We start from the raw sequence: 12782 nt of genomic DNA, 5'->3' as shown, positions 1-12782 counted from the left end.
CAAATTGGTGGTCCCCACAGGGGTACCTGGCCAGCCTGGGTGAGGAGCTGATGGCTGTTTGCAGGCTGACCAAGCCCCCGAGTGGGGACCATAACCCCACAGGGGTGTGGCCAGCCTGGGTGAGGGGCTGAGGGCCTTTTTCAGGCTGCCCACAGCCTCTGCAGGGTGGGGGAGTCCCGCTGGTTTGCCTGGCCAGCCTGGGTGAGGGGCTGATGGCCATTTTCAGGCCTGCAACACCCCCCAGCAATCCAAGCTCCCAGCCTTTCCTTTTTTTCTTTTTTTTCCTGGGATTTATTTATCTTCTATTATTGAAACTTTGTAGCTTTGAGCATAGCCCAGAGCCAGCCAGGTCAGGTGGAAAGCTTGGCTTCCTCCATCACCAGGGCAACCAAACCGCCTGCTTGCTCCAGCTCTGTGGCTGCCGGCCGCCATCTTGGTTGAGTTAATTTACATATAGTTGCTCTGATTGCCTGGTGGGCATGGCTTGGGGTGTAGTGAAGGTATGGTCAATTAGCATATTTGTCTTTTATTAGTGTAGATAGCTTTCAATTGCTAATTACCCTGAAAATAGGTCTTTAAAATGTGAAAAATCATTCACATTCATATTGTCTTTGATGAGCCTATTACCTGCATGCCAGATACTTGATAAACAATATCTTTTGAGGAAATGCTTTTTTTTGAGCAGTAAGCTTTTAATACATAGAATTTTATCAGGCAGACAAGGAAGGGAAGCTATTCTAGAACATATAGAAATATGGAAATGTTTAATGTCTGCATGTTTTAAATAAACTGTAATAGACTATATTTTACCACAGTTTAGGTTTACAGAAACTTTAGCAGATATTACATTCTCTGTGTGTGTATTAGTAAGGCATTTTCTTTCTTCAAATAGCAAAGAAATGAAGGTCCATCAGGTAACAAGAGTGTTTTTAATAAATAATTATTTATTTTTTCTGGTTTAATTGAATTAATTAGGATGATATTGGTTAATAAAATTATATATTTCAGGTATACAGTTTTATAAGACACTAGAGGCCCAGTGCATGAAATTCGTGCACTGGTAGGGTCCCTAGTGGCTGCTGGCTGCTGGCTTGGTACTCGCTCCCTTCCCCCGGCCGGCCCAGGCCCCTGGACAACTTCTGGTCAAGGGGACAATTTGCATACTATGCTTTTATTATATAGGATCATCTGTATATTGCACTGTGTATTTTTCAGAAATCTTTTCAGCTGCAGATAATACATACCCTATCTCAAATGGCTTTGTATGCATGTGTGTATGCATGTATATGTGTATTTATCATAAAATAGTAAGTTCTGAATTATACTAGTCTCCAAGGTTGATTGATTCACGTGCTCCTGGATTTATTCCCCATTTTCACTCTGATATTTATTTATTTATTTATTTATTTATTTATTTATTTATTTTAATTCTCACCTGAGGATATTTTTTCCATTGATTTTTAGAGAGAGTGGAGGGAGGAAGGGAGAGAGACACAGAGAGAAACATCTCTGCGAGAAAGACACATCAACTGATTGCCTCCTGCATGTGCCTGGACCAGGTGGGATTGTACTTGCAACCCAGATATGTGCCCTTGACCCTGAATCAAATCCTCAACCCTTCAATGCATGGGCTGACACTCTAACCACTGAGCAACACAGGCCATGGCTCCACTGTGTCATCCTTAATTTTTCCTCATTCTCACACTGATAGCAATGTGGCTTCAATACTCCCTCAAATCACCATAAGCTTAGGAATGTCCAGGAAGGAGAAAGCATCTCTTCCACTGCTCTTAAGAATAGGGATGCTTTTCTACACCTGATATATCCCTGGGACTGGCCATGGGATACAGTGTATCCTGACCCAGAAGTGCATGGAAGAGAAGTCAACAACTGAACAGTCAGGGTTCTGTTCAGGAAGTTGCAGGGCAGGGGAAGCAGGAATAGATTCTTAGTGGGTAGACAGTAATGTCTACTACAAAGTTTATAGTAGGAAAGCACAGTAAAGTACAAATGGGAAATTCTCATCAAGCCTTCTGAAAAAGTGTAATTTTTGTCTGAATTTTTTAAAATGTCCCTTCAAACATAGATATCCATTAACATTATATAGTACCAATTATGCTGTCTTTATGTCTTTTCTACTACAGACTAAATAAACCTTTAATTAAATCATTCAACAACTTATTTATTGAGTTTCTATAATGTAACAGGCACTGTGCAAAGTGATAGAGATATAAAAATGGTCAGAGTGGGGAAATTTCATTAATAAAATCCATAATACATTTGCAAAACTACATTTGTGGTGAGCATTGTGAAGAGAGCTTCTCTTGTGGTATGCACAAGGGACTGAAAGAAGACTAGGGAGCTGGACTCAGAGAGCAAAGTGATGCCAGATATGTCTGGAGAAGGAAATAGTTACATCTACCATTAGACCTATCTCTTTTATTCCTTGGTTTCTGCTTTTTCAGAATTCCTTCTGCCTTAGGATTTCTGGTGACTGAATTCTCTGTCTATTGGCTTCTTCCCACCCTCCTGTTAGAGTTTTCTCCAAATATCTTACATTCAAATCGTTAAGAGAGATTATCTGATGGGGTTAGCCAGCCAACATTTATGATAGCATGGCTCTGATGGACAGGTTCTCACTAGTTGTGGCTATCCTACTGAGATAACTACTTTATATTAGGTGTCCATCCTGGTTTAAGTGACCATGCCAGAGATCTGGGTTCATAAATAATCAACATGATAAAAAGGTACTTTTCAGTAGAGGCACCTTACATGTCATGTTCAGTACATAATGAATTGAGAATCAACTCTGAACTATCTTCCTATGACTGATTTTAATTAATATAGATCATATCCTATCTAATAATAGACAAACATGGTAATTGACCATACATTCGCTACACCTCCCATGGGCTGATCAGAGCGATATGCAAATTAACCGCCAACAAAGATGGCGGCTAATGTGCATACTACAGGGAGGGCGGGACAGCATGAGCCACCATCCAGGCCCCCATGTGGGACCCGGGGGCGAGCGGGGGGCTCAGGTGAAGGCTCAGGCTCAGGCAAGCAATGCCAATCCCCTCTCCTGAGCTCCCACCCACCCGCCGAAGACATGGGGCCCAGTCCTGTGTGCGACCCAGGGGTGGTTTCCTTTGCAAGACCAAAGCTTTGTGATTTAATGCAGTCCTACTGTCTATTTTTACTTTTGTTTCCTGTGCTTCGGTGTCCATGAAATAATTGCTAAGATCAATGTCACGACACTTTCTCCTAGGTGTTACCGTTTCGGGTCTTACTTTTCAATGTTTAATCCATTTTGAGTTGAATCACTGCGATTCCAAGCCAGCGAGGGCTGCCTTCAGGCTGCAGCTACAGGTCCCTCACCCCCACCCCAGGCCCAAGAGCACAGTGCTGGGCAGGGGCACCCAAGGGTTCGGGAATGCAGTGCGAGGGGCTGGCACAATGTCGGGGGAGCTGTGTTGACACCACCAAGTTCCCCACTTCTGCCCTGGTCTGCGCATCCCTCCTCCTTCCCCTCAGAGGCCCAGCTCCTGCCTACATGCTTGCTGGGCAGGCCCAACTGCACCAGGGAGTGAGCCATGGAGATCGGGGTGACCACTTCCTGGGATGGGACAGCTGGACCACGGCGATTCATGAGGGCGATGAGGCCCGTGGGGCATGCGCAGCAATCAAGTGGCGGGGGTGGCTGGCCAAGCCAAATCTGGCTTCAGTGGGGGCCAGTGGGAGCCCAAGGCCACCCCAACCCCCATAGGTCCCGGGCGGACGGTGACTCAGTGGAGAGCAGTGTCTCCATGCATGGTGCCTAGGGGCAGCTGTGAGCTGCTGCAACCCTTCCCCACACTTCAGAGAGGGGGAGAAGGCTCGCAGCCACCAGCACCCTAGGCTGCACTGCCTGTGCCTCAGCCTGCCAGGTTGGCAGGGTCCAGAGCAGGTGAGCTGCTCCCTTCCCCCAGTGGTAGAACAGGGAGGAGAGCGCTTGGTGCAGGGAGGGGACCTCAGCTGGGATCCTCCTGGTGTGGGGAAGGTGCCCAGCCTGGGCCCAGTGGGGAGCTTAGGAAGTCTGGCTAAGCAGGCACTGGTTCATACCAACTCTTACTCTGCCATCTTCCTCCAGCTCTTGAAGCTAGCCCTCCTACCCCACCTGTCTGGGGCAACAGGCTCTGGGTGACCTCCCTAAGCTCAGACTGTGGACCCAGAGACCTCAAGGAAGAGTGTCCAGCCAGGCCCGGGCAGGGGTCAGTGCAGAACTACCAGGGCAGAATTGCTTTGGTGTCTCGGTGAAGTTTGCAACTGACCCAAGGAGGAAACCTGAGAGGGGAATGGCCAGGAGGCATGAATTGCCAGTACTTTAGCCACTTGAAAACAGCTACACATGGAATGTGAGACAGTTGTATGTTCAGCTGAGAAGTGAGAGGGCTGAACTCCCCCATCGCTGGGCTCCTGTCAGTCCAAGGCTCAAGACTCCACCACGACAAGGAAAGAACAGAGCAAGGGGCCTGGAGGAAGGGAGCACAATTAAATAAAACCTTGTCTAGACTTTCCCCAGCCCTCTCCTTCTTTCTGCTGCCTATAAGAGCCCCAGGCCCAGCCACAGTTCTGTCTCTAAAAAACATAATATGCTAATTAGACCGGATGTCCTTCCCCATGAAGCCGGGGCTGTGAGGGAAGCCCAGGTCTCAGGTGCCTGCTGGTGGCTGGAGGGAAGCCCGGGTCCTGAGTGCCAGAGGGAAGCTGGTACCTGCAGCCCAGAGAAGGAAGGTCTACTCTTGCACAAATTTTGTGCATCAGGCCTCTAGTAAATTAATAAGTTTGCTGCACATGTGTATGGCGAACTATAGATCAATAAAGGCATTCTTTTTTTTTTAATTTATTGCAGTGACAGTATTTCAAATGTGCATTTCTATGGTACATACTCTGTGTATTGCATTGTGTACCTACCACCCAAAGTCAAACCATTGTCTGTCACCATATATTTGGCCTCCTTTATCTTTCCTACCCCCTTCCATCTGGTCAGCATCCTACTGTTATCTGTGTCTATGAGTTTCAGCTTTACATTCCACATATGAGTGAAGTCATATTGTTCTTAGCTTTTTCTGACTAACTTATTTAGTGTAGCATTCTCAAGGTCCATCCATGTCACAAATGGCAGTATTTTGTCTTTTCTTATGGCTGAGTAGTATTCCATTGCATATATGTACCGCATCTTCTTTATCCAATCCTTTATCAAAAGACACTTTAGTTGTCTCCATGTCTTGGCCACCATGAATAACGCTGTAATGAACATAGGGGTACATATATCTTTGCAAGTATATGTTTTTGAGTTCTTTGGGTTGATACCCAGAGAAGGGATTGCTGGGTTGTATGGTAGTTCTTTTCTTAGTGTTTTGAGGAAGTACCAGACTGTTTTCCATAGTGTCTGTTCCATTCCCACTGGCAGTGCATGAGGGTTCCTTTTTTTCCACAACTTCGCCAGTACTTGTTATTACTTGTCTTGTTAATAATAGCCATTATAATAGGTACATTGTAGTTTTGATTCTCATTTCACTAATAGCTAGTGAGGTTGAACATCTTTTCATATATTTGTTGGCTATTTATGTGTTCTTGAGAGAGATGTTTGTTCAGGTTCTCTGCCTATTTTTTTTTATTTAGTTGATTTTATTTATAGCTTATTTTTTTTACATTTCAGAGTCATACACAATTACATTTTCTCATTTTCTGACCTGCAAACAGATACCTTAAATGGAATTGTTTTAAATTATCAAATTAGGAACATCCAAAATGCAACAATTACATATATGACAATTAATTTCACAAACTCTAATCCATCACAACATATCCTAAGGATTTAGAAACAGCCAGCAGGAGAAATCTTATCAAATTTAGCAACCAGCAATTTACATATCCAAAGACAAACAAACCTATATGAACTCCAAAACTAAAAGTTTTAAAATTGGATTATTTGTTTTGTGTTGAATTGTATAAGTTCCTTATATATTTTGGATATTAACCCCTTGTCAGAGCTTTTGTTTGCAAATATTATCTCTCATTGGGTTGGTTGCCTTTTTGTTTTGTTGTCGGTTTCTTTTGCTGTGCAGAAGCTTTTTAATTTCATATAGTCCCATTCATTTATTAAAAAAAGTATCTTAAGGAATTACTACTGTAACATTACTGCTATGTGTTAGGCTCTCTGCTAAGTATAACAAATGCTGAGATATATTGAGAATTCTTGCCCTCAGTGAGTTTATAGGTTAGCAAGAGATGCCATGAGTAAACCATCACTTATGATGTTTTGGTAAGTGCTGTAGGTAGATACAGGAATAGCAGGCTCTTCTAACTTAGTCAGTAATAGTACTTAATCAAAGGAACAAAATAGGGAGAGATCTGCCAGGTGGAAGAAATAGCATGTGCAAGAGCATGGAACCATAAAAGATCATGGCACATGTGAGAGCTGAAAAGTGTTCAAGATGATTAGCATTTCAAAGCTAAATATAAAACACACCTTGTTATTAAATACATACTATGTACCATAACTAGTATATGTACTTTTTATACATAACTGGATTGTTGGGGGTTTTTTTGGTGTTGAGTTGTATAAGTTCTTTATAAATTTTGGATATTAACTTCTTGTCAGATATATCATTGGCAAATATGTTCTCCCATTCAGTGGGTTGTTATTTCATTTTGTTGATGTTTTCCTTTGTTGTGCAAAAGCTTTTTAGTTTGATGTTGTCCCGTTTATTTGCTTTTTTTTCTTTTGTTTCCTTTGCCCAAAGGGATATATCAGAAAAATATTACTATGATAAATGTCTGAGGGTTTTTTCCCCCCCCAGGATTTTTATGGTTTAGAGTCTAACATTTAAGTCTTTAATTCATTTTGAGTCTATTCTTGTGTGTTTGGTGTAAGTTGCTAGCCTAGTTTCATTTTTTAATGCATCTTTTCAATATTCCCAACATAATTTATTGAATAGACTTAGACTGTCTTTAGCCCATTGTATGTTTTTTGCCTCCCTTGTCAAATATTAATTGACTATAAAGATGTGGGTTTCTTTCTGGGCTCTCTATTCTGTTCCAGCGATCTATATGTCTGTTTTTATGCCTGTACCATGCTGTTTTGATTATTATGGTAGCATGATTTACTATGGTAGCATGATTACTATGGTAGCATGCTACCTGATATCACAGGTAGCTTGATTCCTCAACTTTGTTCTTCTTTCTCAAGATCGCTGCTGCTATTCAGGGTCTTTTGTGTTTCCATATACATTTTTGGAATAATTGTTCTAGTTCTGTGAAATATGCCATTGGTATCTTGATAGAAATTGAGTTGAATCTGTAGATTGCTTTGGGTTGTATGGACATTTTAATGATGTTAAGTCTTCCTACCCATAAACATACTATATGCTTCCACTTATTTATATCTTCTTCAGTTTCTTCAGTGTCTTACAATTTTCTGAATACAGGTCTTTTACATACATAGTTAAATTTATTCCTAGGTATTTTATTCTTTTTTAAAGCAATTATTAATGGAATATTTTTTTCTGATAAATATATTCACTAAAGTAACAGGATACAAAATAAATATCCAGAAATCAATTGCATTTTGGGACATCAATAATGAACTATCAGAAAGGGAAACTATCATCACCTATTTTAAAATACACAAATAATCTATTTGAATAGACATTTTATAATATAAAAAGTCCTTTCTCTCTTTCAACTCATTTCCATTTGGTTTTCTCCCCAAAATGTTCTAATATAAAAATATTTTATGCTTAAAAGTATTATATTGATCACTGTATCATACAAATAGGCAAAAAAATATATAAACACTAAAGAAAGTTTTAAAAATTTAAATCTGGAGCCAATTATTATTATAAATATTATTAGCTTACAATCATACCACACCATAATTATATTGTGAACTTTAAAAAATAATTATTAAACCTAAAAAGTAAAATGATATTGAAAATTTATCTCTTAATAAGATGAATGGTAATATGTTCACAGATGAATATTATTTATTATTAGGACAATATTAGAGCTCCTCCCAATTTTCCTTTTTTGTAGATGTGATGAAAAATATTGTTCACATAAATAAATAGAAAGATATTAAAGTTTTATTATAGCAATGTTATAATTTTTGGCACCACTTCTAAGTTGCATGCTTAAAATAATCTAATGATCTATTATCAAAAATAATTTTTAATTATCTCTCACCTGACAACCAAATTAGATCACTTCAACTCTTAAAAGTAAGGAATTGAGAACATGTGACTTGCACAAGGATTTTTTTTTTAATTCTGTCATTGAGGATATACACTTTAAAAAAATTATTTTTTTCTATCAAATATTAATTGACTATATAAAGATGTGGGTTTCTTTCTGAGTTCTCTATTCTGTTCCAGTGGTCTGTATATTTGTTTTTATGACAGTACCATGCTGTTTTGACTACTATGGCCTTGCCATAGTAATTTGATATCAAGTAGTATGATTGCTCCAACTTTGTTCTTCTTTTTCAAGATTGTTGTTGCTATTCAGTGTCTTTTGTGGTTCCATATACATTTTGGAATATTTGTTCTAGTTCTGTGAAATATGCTATTGGTATCTTGATAAGAATTGAGTTGAATCTGTAGATTGCTTTGGTCGTATGGACATTTTAATGGTGTTAATTCTTCCTACACCATGAACATGTATATTCTTCCATTTATTTGTATCTTCTTCAGTATCTTTCTTCAGTGTAAGTTTCCCCCATACCTCTTCACCTTTTAACACCTCCATCAGTATTTTGAATTCTTTCTTATTTGAGGCTTCCACCCCCTCAGCAGATCTTATACCCCAGGCAATACACCTGAGAGAGCCGCTCCTCCTCCTCCTTTTTTTTTTTTAACTGGAGAAAGCCAATGTGAAAAGGGAGTTTGGAAATAGAAATTATACTTCCCTCACAGGCTCATGCTCAAGAAGATAGATTTTAAGAAGCTGAGAGTCGGGAAACTTACTCTGTTAAATTATGCATACCTTACTTAGAAAGTTATTGCATTGCCAGTTTAGAAGAGGCTAGTGCATTGTGTTGTTATTTCAGTTTTTTCATAATCTTCAAATGATTTTGTATATCTTATACTCCTCTATTCCTTTGGTGAGGAAATAGCATCACCAAGATGTTGTGAGAACTATGAGGAGGGAGTTCCACACATCTTGCTGCTCCCCACATCCTTACCCATGTACCACAAAATGTATCTGTCAGAGAACGTCTTCCACATGGTCATTCTAGAACCCAAGCTTCTTTCATCTTATGGTCTGGCTTTCCTTCTGGGACTCAGAAGCCTCTTCATTCAGCTGGCAGATTGGAAAAAGAGCATAGAAGCTCATGTATGAATGTAAACATGAAATTACTTTTTAACTATCCTATCTTAAATATATTTGTTATATCCAAAATTTTTGATAATTTATACAGAATTATATGTAGGATGGTCTTAGGCGACCCTGTGAAAGGGTTGTTAGACCGCCAAAGGGGTTGCGTCCCACAGGTTGAGAAAGGCTTAGATGATTTAAGATCACCAAGCTATCACTAAACAAGTATTTAAGCTTGGCCATTGTGGCTCAGTGGTAGAGCATGGTGGACCCATGCACCAATAGGTCACCATTTGATTTCTGGTCAGGGTAACGTGCCTGGGTTGAGGGCTCGATCTCCAGGAGGGGGTATGGGGGAAGCAACTTATTGACGATGAACCCTCTCATCGATGTTTCTAACTCTCTCTCACTCTCCCTTTCTCTAAAATCAATAAAACCATATTTTTAAAAAAATAAGTATTTTTTTGTTTGAGAAAGTGAGGAAGGGAGAGAGAGAGAGAGAGAGAGAGAGGCAAAAAAAAACCCCACTGATTTCTTGTTCCACTTATTTATGCATTCATTGGTTGATTCTTATACATGCCCTGACCAGGGATCAAATCTGCAACTTGGTGTAGTGAGATGATGCTCTAACCAACTGAGCTACCTGGCCAGGGCCTAAACAAGTACTTTTTACATTGTACAATATTAGCTGCTTTAAAAGGAAGAAAAGATGTAACTGATCTGACAGCCATATTCATGTTTCTAACAACATATACATGTCTGATACACATGAGTGCACAGCAACCCTATATTTTTCAACAGTATCATCAAATAATATGTGTTAAGCACACGCATTTAGGCAAAGTGGTTTATAAGGGATCTTTGTTACATTTGTTTTCTATTGCTTCCTGTGTGCTTCAGCTCCTATGTGAGAAGGGCAGACCTCAGGGTATAAGACTAGTATGAATTCTTTCTCCCTTCACTTTATTTGGATACTAAACAGTGAGTTAAAAATAATTCAGCTGTCACTTAAGAAAAATCACAAAGTTCCATAATATTTGGAATAAAGATGTTTTAATATTCTTGTTTATGACCTATGTGATATAATAAAAATTACCTTTATTTATTTTTCAGAACATGAAACAGAATGGGTAATTAGCATTTGTCGGATTTCATGGTATATTACATAATTTGGAGAAGCAGGCAGGCACAAACCAGATGATATGGGAAGGTCAACTTAAAGGAGAAATCACAAAACCTCAAGTATAGATGAAAGTACTTCCATAATTTAGAAAAACATTCTGGACTAGAATGAAAAATTTAAAGTTATTATAAAAGGTCCTGAAACTTATAGAACATTATGTAACTATTAAAGCTATAAATAAAATACAGACAGCATTATAGTACCAGGTCAAATTTCAGACCTGGGCTTAATGCCCAGATTTTTATAGAAATGTGCCATAAACTCAGCAATCAACTATAAAATATATTCCTTTACATTTCTGAAATATGTAGAAATTGATAAAACTCTTCATTACTTGCCTGAAGTAGTATCTTAACTGGTTACTCTGACTTCAGTCTCCAAACCTCAACTTTATCCTCCACATGCTGCCCCAGAGAGTTGGTGAAATCTCACCAGGGGACCCTCCCTCTGAGTGTCCAAGCTTTCTCATTGCCCATGAACACCGGAGAGGAAAGGAGACTTGGGCAGAGTCCAAACAAGTCCATGGAAATTACAAAACTTCCTTGAATGTTAGTGTTTTATCTCAATAGTTCATCATTTGTTACATTTTATTTACCAGCCTGTGTTAATTTCCCTAATAAAAGGTTTTAAATTACTTCCCAGAAATAGAATTGATGCTCAAGAAGAGTGCCAACTGATATTTTTGACACACCTTTGTATACATTTTCTTATGTGAGAGGCTTCCTATATAATAAAAGCCTAATATGCTAAGTGTCTGGTAGTCCAATCAACCAATCAAAGCATAACATGCTAATGATATGTTAAGGCTGCTCAACTGCTCGCTATGATGTGCAGTGACCACCAGGAGGCAGACGCTCCAACTGGTAGGTTAGTTTGCTGCTGAGGTTTGGTCGATCGGGACTGAGCAAGACGGGCCAGACATGCCCTGGAGCCCTCCCGTGGTCCTTCCCCAGCTCGCCAACCCACCTCATCCCTCCCCAGCCCTCTTGCAATCCAGGACCCCTCGGGGGATGTCAGAGAGCCGGTTTCAGCCCCATCCCGCACGCCAGGCCAAGGGACCCCACCGGTGCATGAATTCGTGCACTAGGCCTCTAGTAAATCTATAAAGTCAAAATGCCATGTCATACCCTAAGGACCTTTTATTGGCCCCTCTACAGTGAAGGAACCATTTTCTGCAGCACAGGGTCTCTCAGGAATAACCTCATCTTGAGATTCTCAAGGATGCCAATTAAACTACTAAAGAAGAGAAACCAGTTCTGCTATTTAGATTGCTTTTTAGGTCTTCATTAAATCTTAAATGGACTCCACCATAAGGATATAAACATGAGAAGTTTGAAAGCCAAATTGGAAGTGTTTTCCAGTTCAGCAAAGGAGTCAGAAATATATAAACACACTTTGTATGGTATCTTGTCATCTTCCCTATATGTATTATCTCTGTCAGTTTCTCTTAGTGATTTATTCAACCAACAAATGGAGCACACATGTGCCAGGCAATATTTTATGCACTGTGCATTGAACAGTAAATAAGATAGATGAGCATCCTGTTCTCTTGCAACTTTCATGTCACAGGGATGCGACAGACAAAAAACAAAGAAAATAAATAAGTGCCATTCACAGAGTGAAAACAAAATGATATAATAGAAGAGACAGTGAAGGTTAGTACATTGTAACTCTTCATTGGATGCCAGGAAAGGCAAACTCACAGGAGTGGTTATAAAAAAATTAATAAAAATATTTTAGGAGAGTTTCATTCTATAATCAATCTCAAAATAAACAAGAAAAAGGGAAAGCAGGAGGGGGTTTGCTGTGAAAAAAGAAAAAATGAAAAAAGAGGACTCCAGGCTCTACTGGGTTTCCTGGCAGGAAATTATGACCAGCTCAGAACATTGTCCATTACCAGCCCTTTTTAATGATTTCAAAACTTCATTAAAACATGGATGACGGCAAAATAATTAAGCACATTTTTTTTATTTTATTATTTATTACAAAGGGTATTACATATGTGTCCATTTTTCCCCCCCGCCCAAGACAGTCCCCTAGCCTCCCTCATCCCCCAGTGTCTTATGTCCATTGGTTATGCTTATATGCATGCATAGAAGTCCTTTGGTTGATCTCTTACCCACTACCCTCCTGCCCTCCCACACTCCCCAACCTTCCTGCTGTAGTTTGACAGTCTGTTAGAGGCAGCTCTGCCTCTGTATCTATTATTGTTCAAAATTTTATAAAGGTCTCAATT

The 12782-nt window shown here is 39.6% G+C and overlaps 1 protein-coding gene across 1 annotated transcript in view; it reads left to right on the top strand.

Moving 5' to 3' along the window:
* Nucleotides 1-12782, top strand: part of LOC102752968 (neurobeachin-like) — a gene marked incomplete at its 3' end in the record, with an annotated part of 248705 nt that overhangs the window by 146251 nt on the left and 89672 nt on the right. The gene's annotated exons all lie outside the window — the stretch shown is intronic.

The sequence above is a fragment of the Myotis davidii genome, unplaced genomic scaffold (genome assembly GCF_000327345.1).
Source record: "Myotis davidii unplaced genomic scaffold, ASM32734v1 scaffold1663, whole genome shotgun sequence".
In the NCBI taxonomy this organism is placed as follows: domain Eukaryota; kingdom Metazoa; phylum Chordata; class Mammalia; order Chiroptera; family Vespertilionidae; genus Myotis; species Myotis davidii.
The sequence above is the reverse complement of the archived record's forward strand: the minus strand, read 5'-3'. Positions and strand labels throughout refer to the sequence as shown.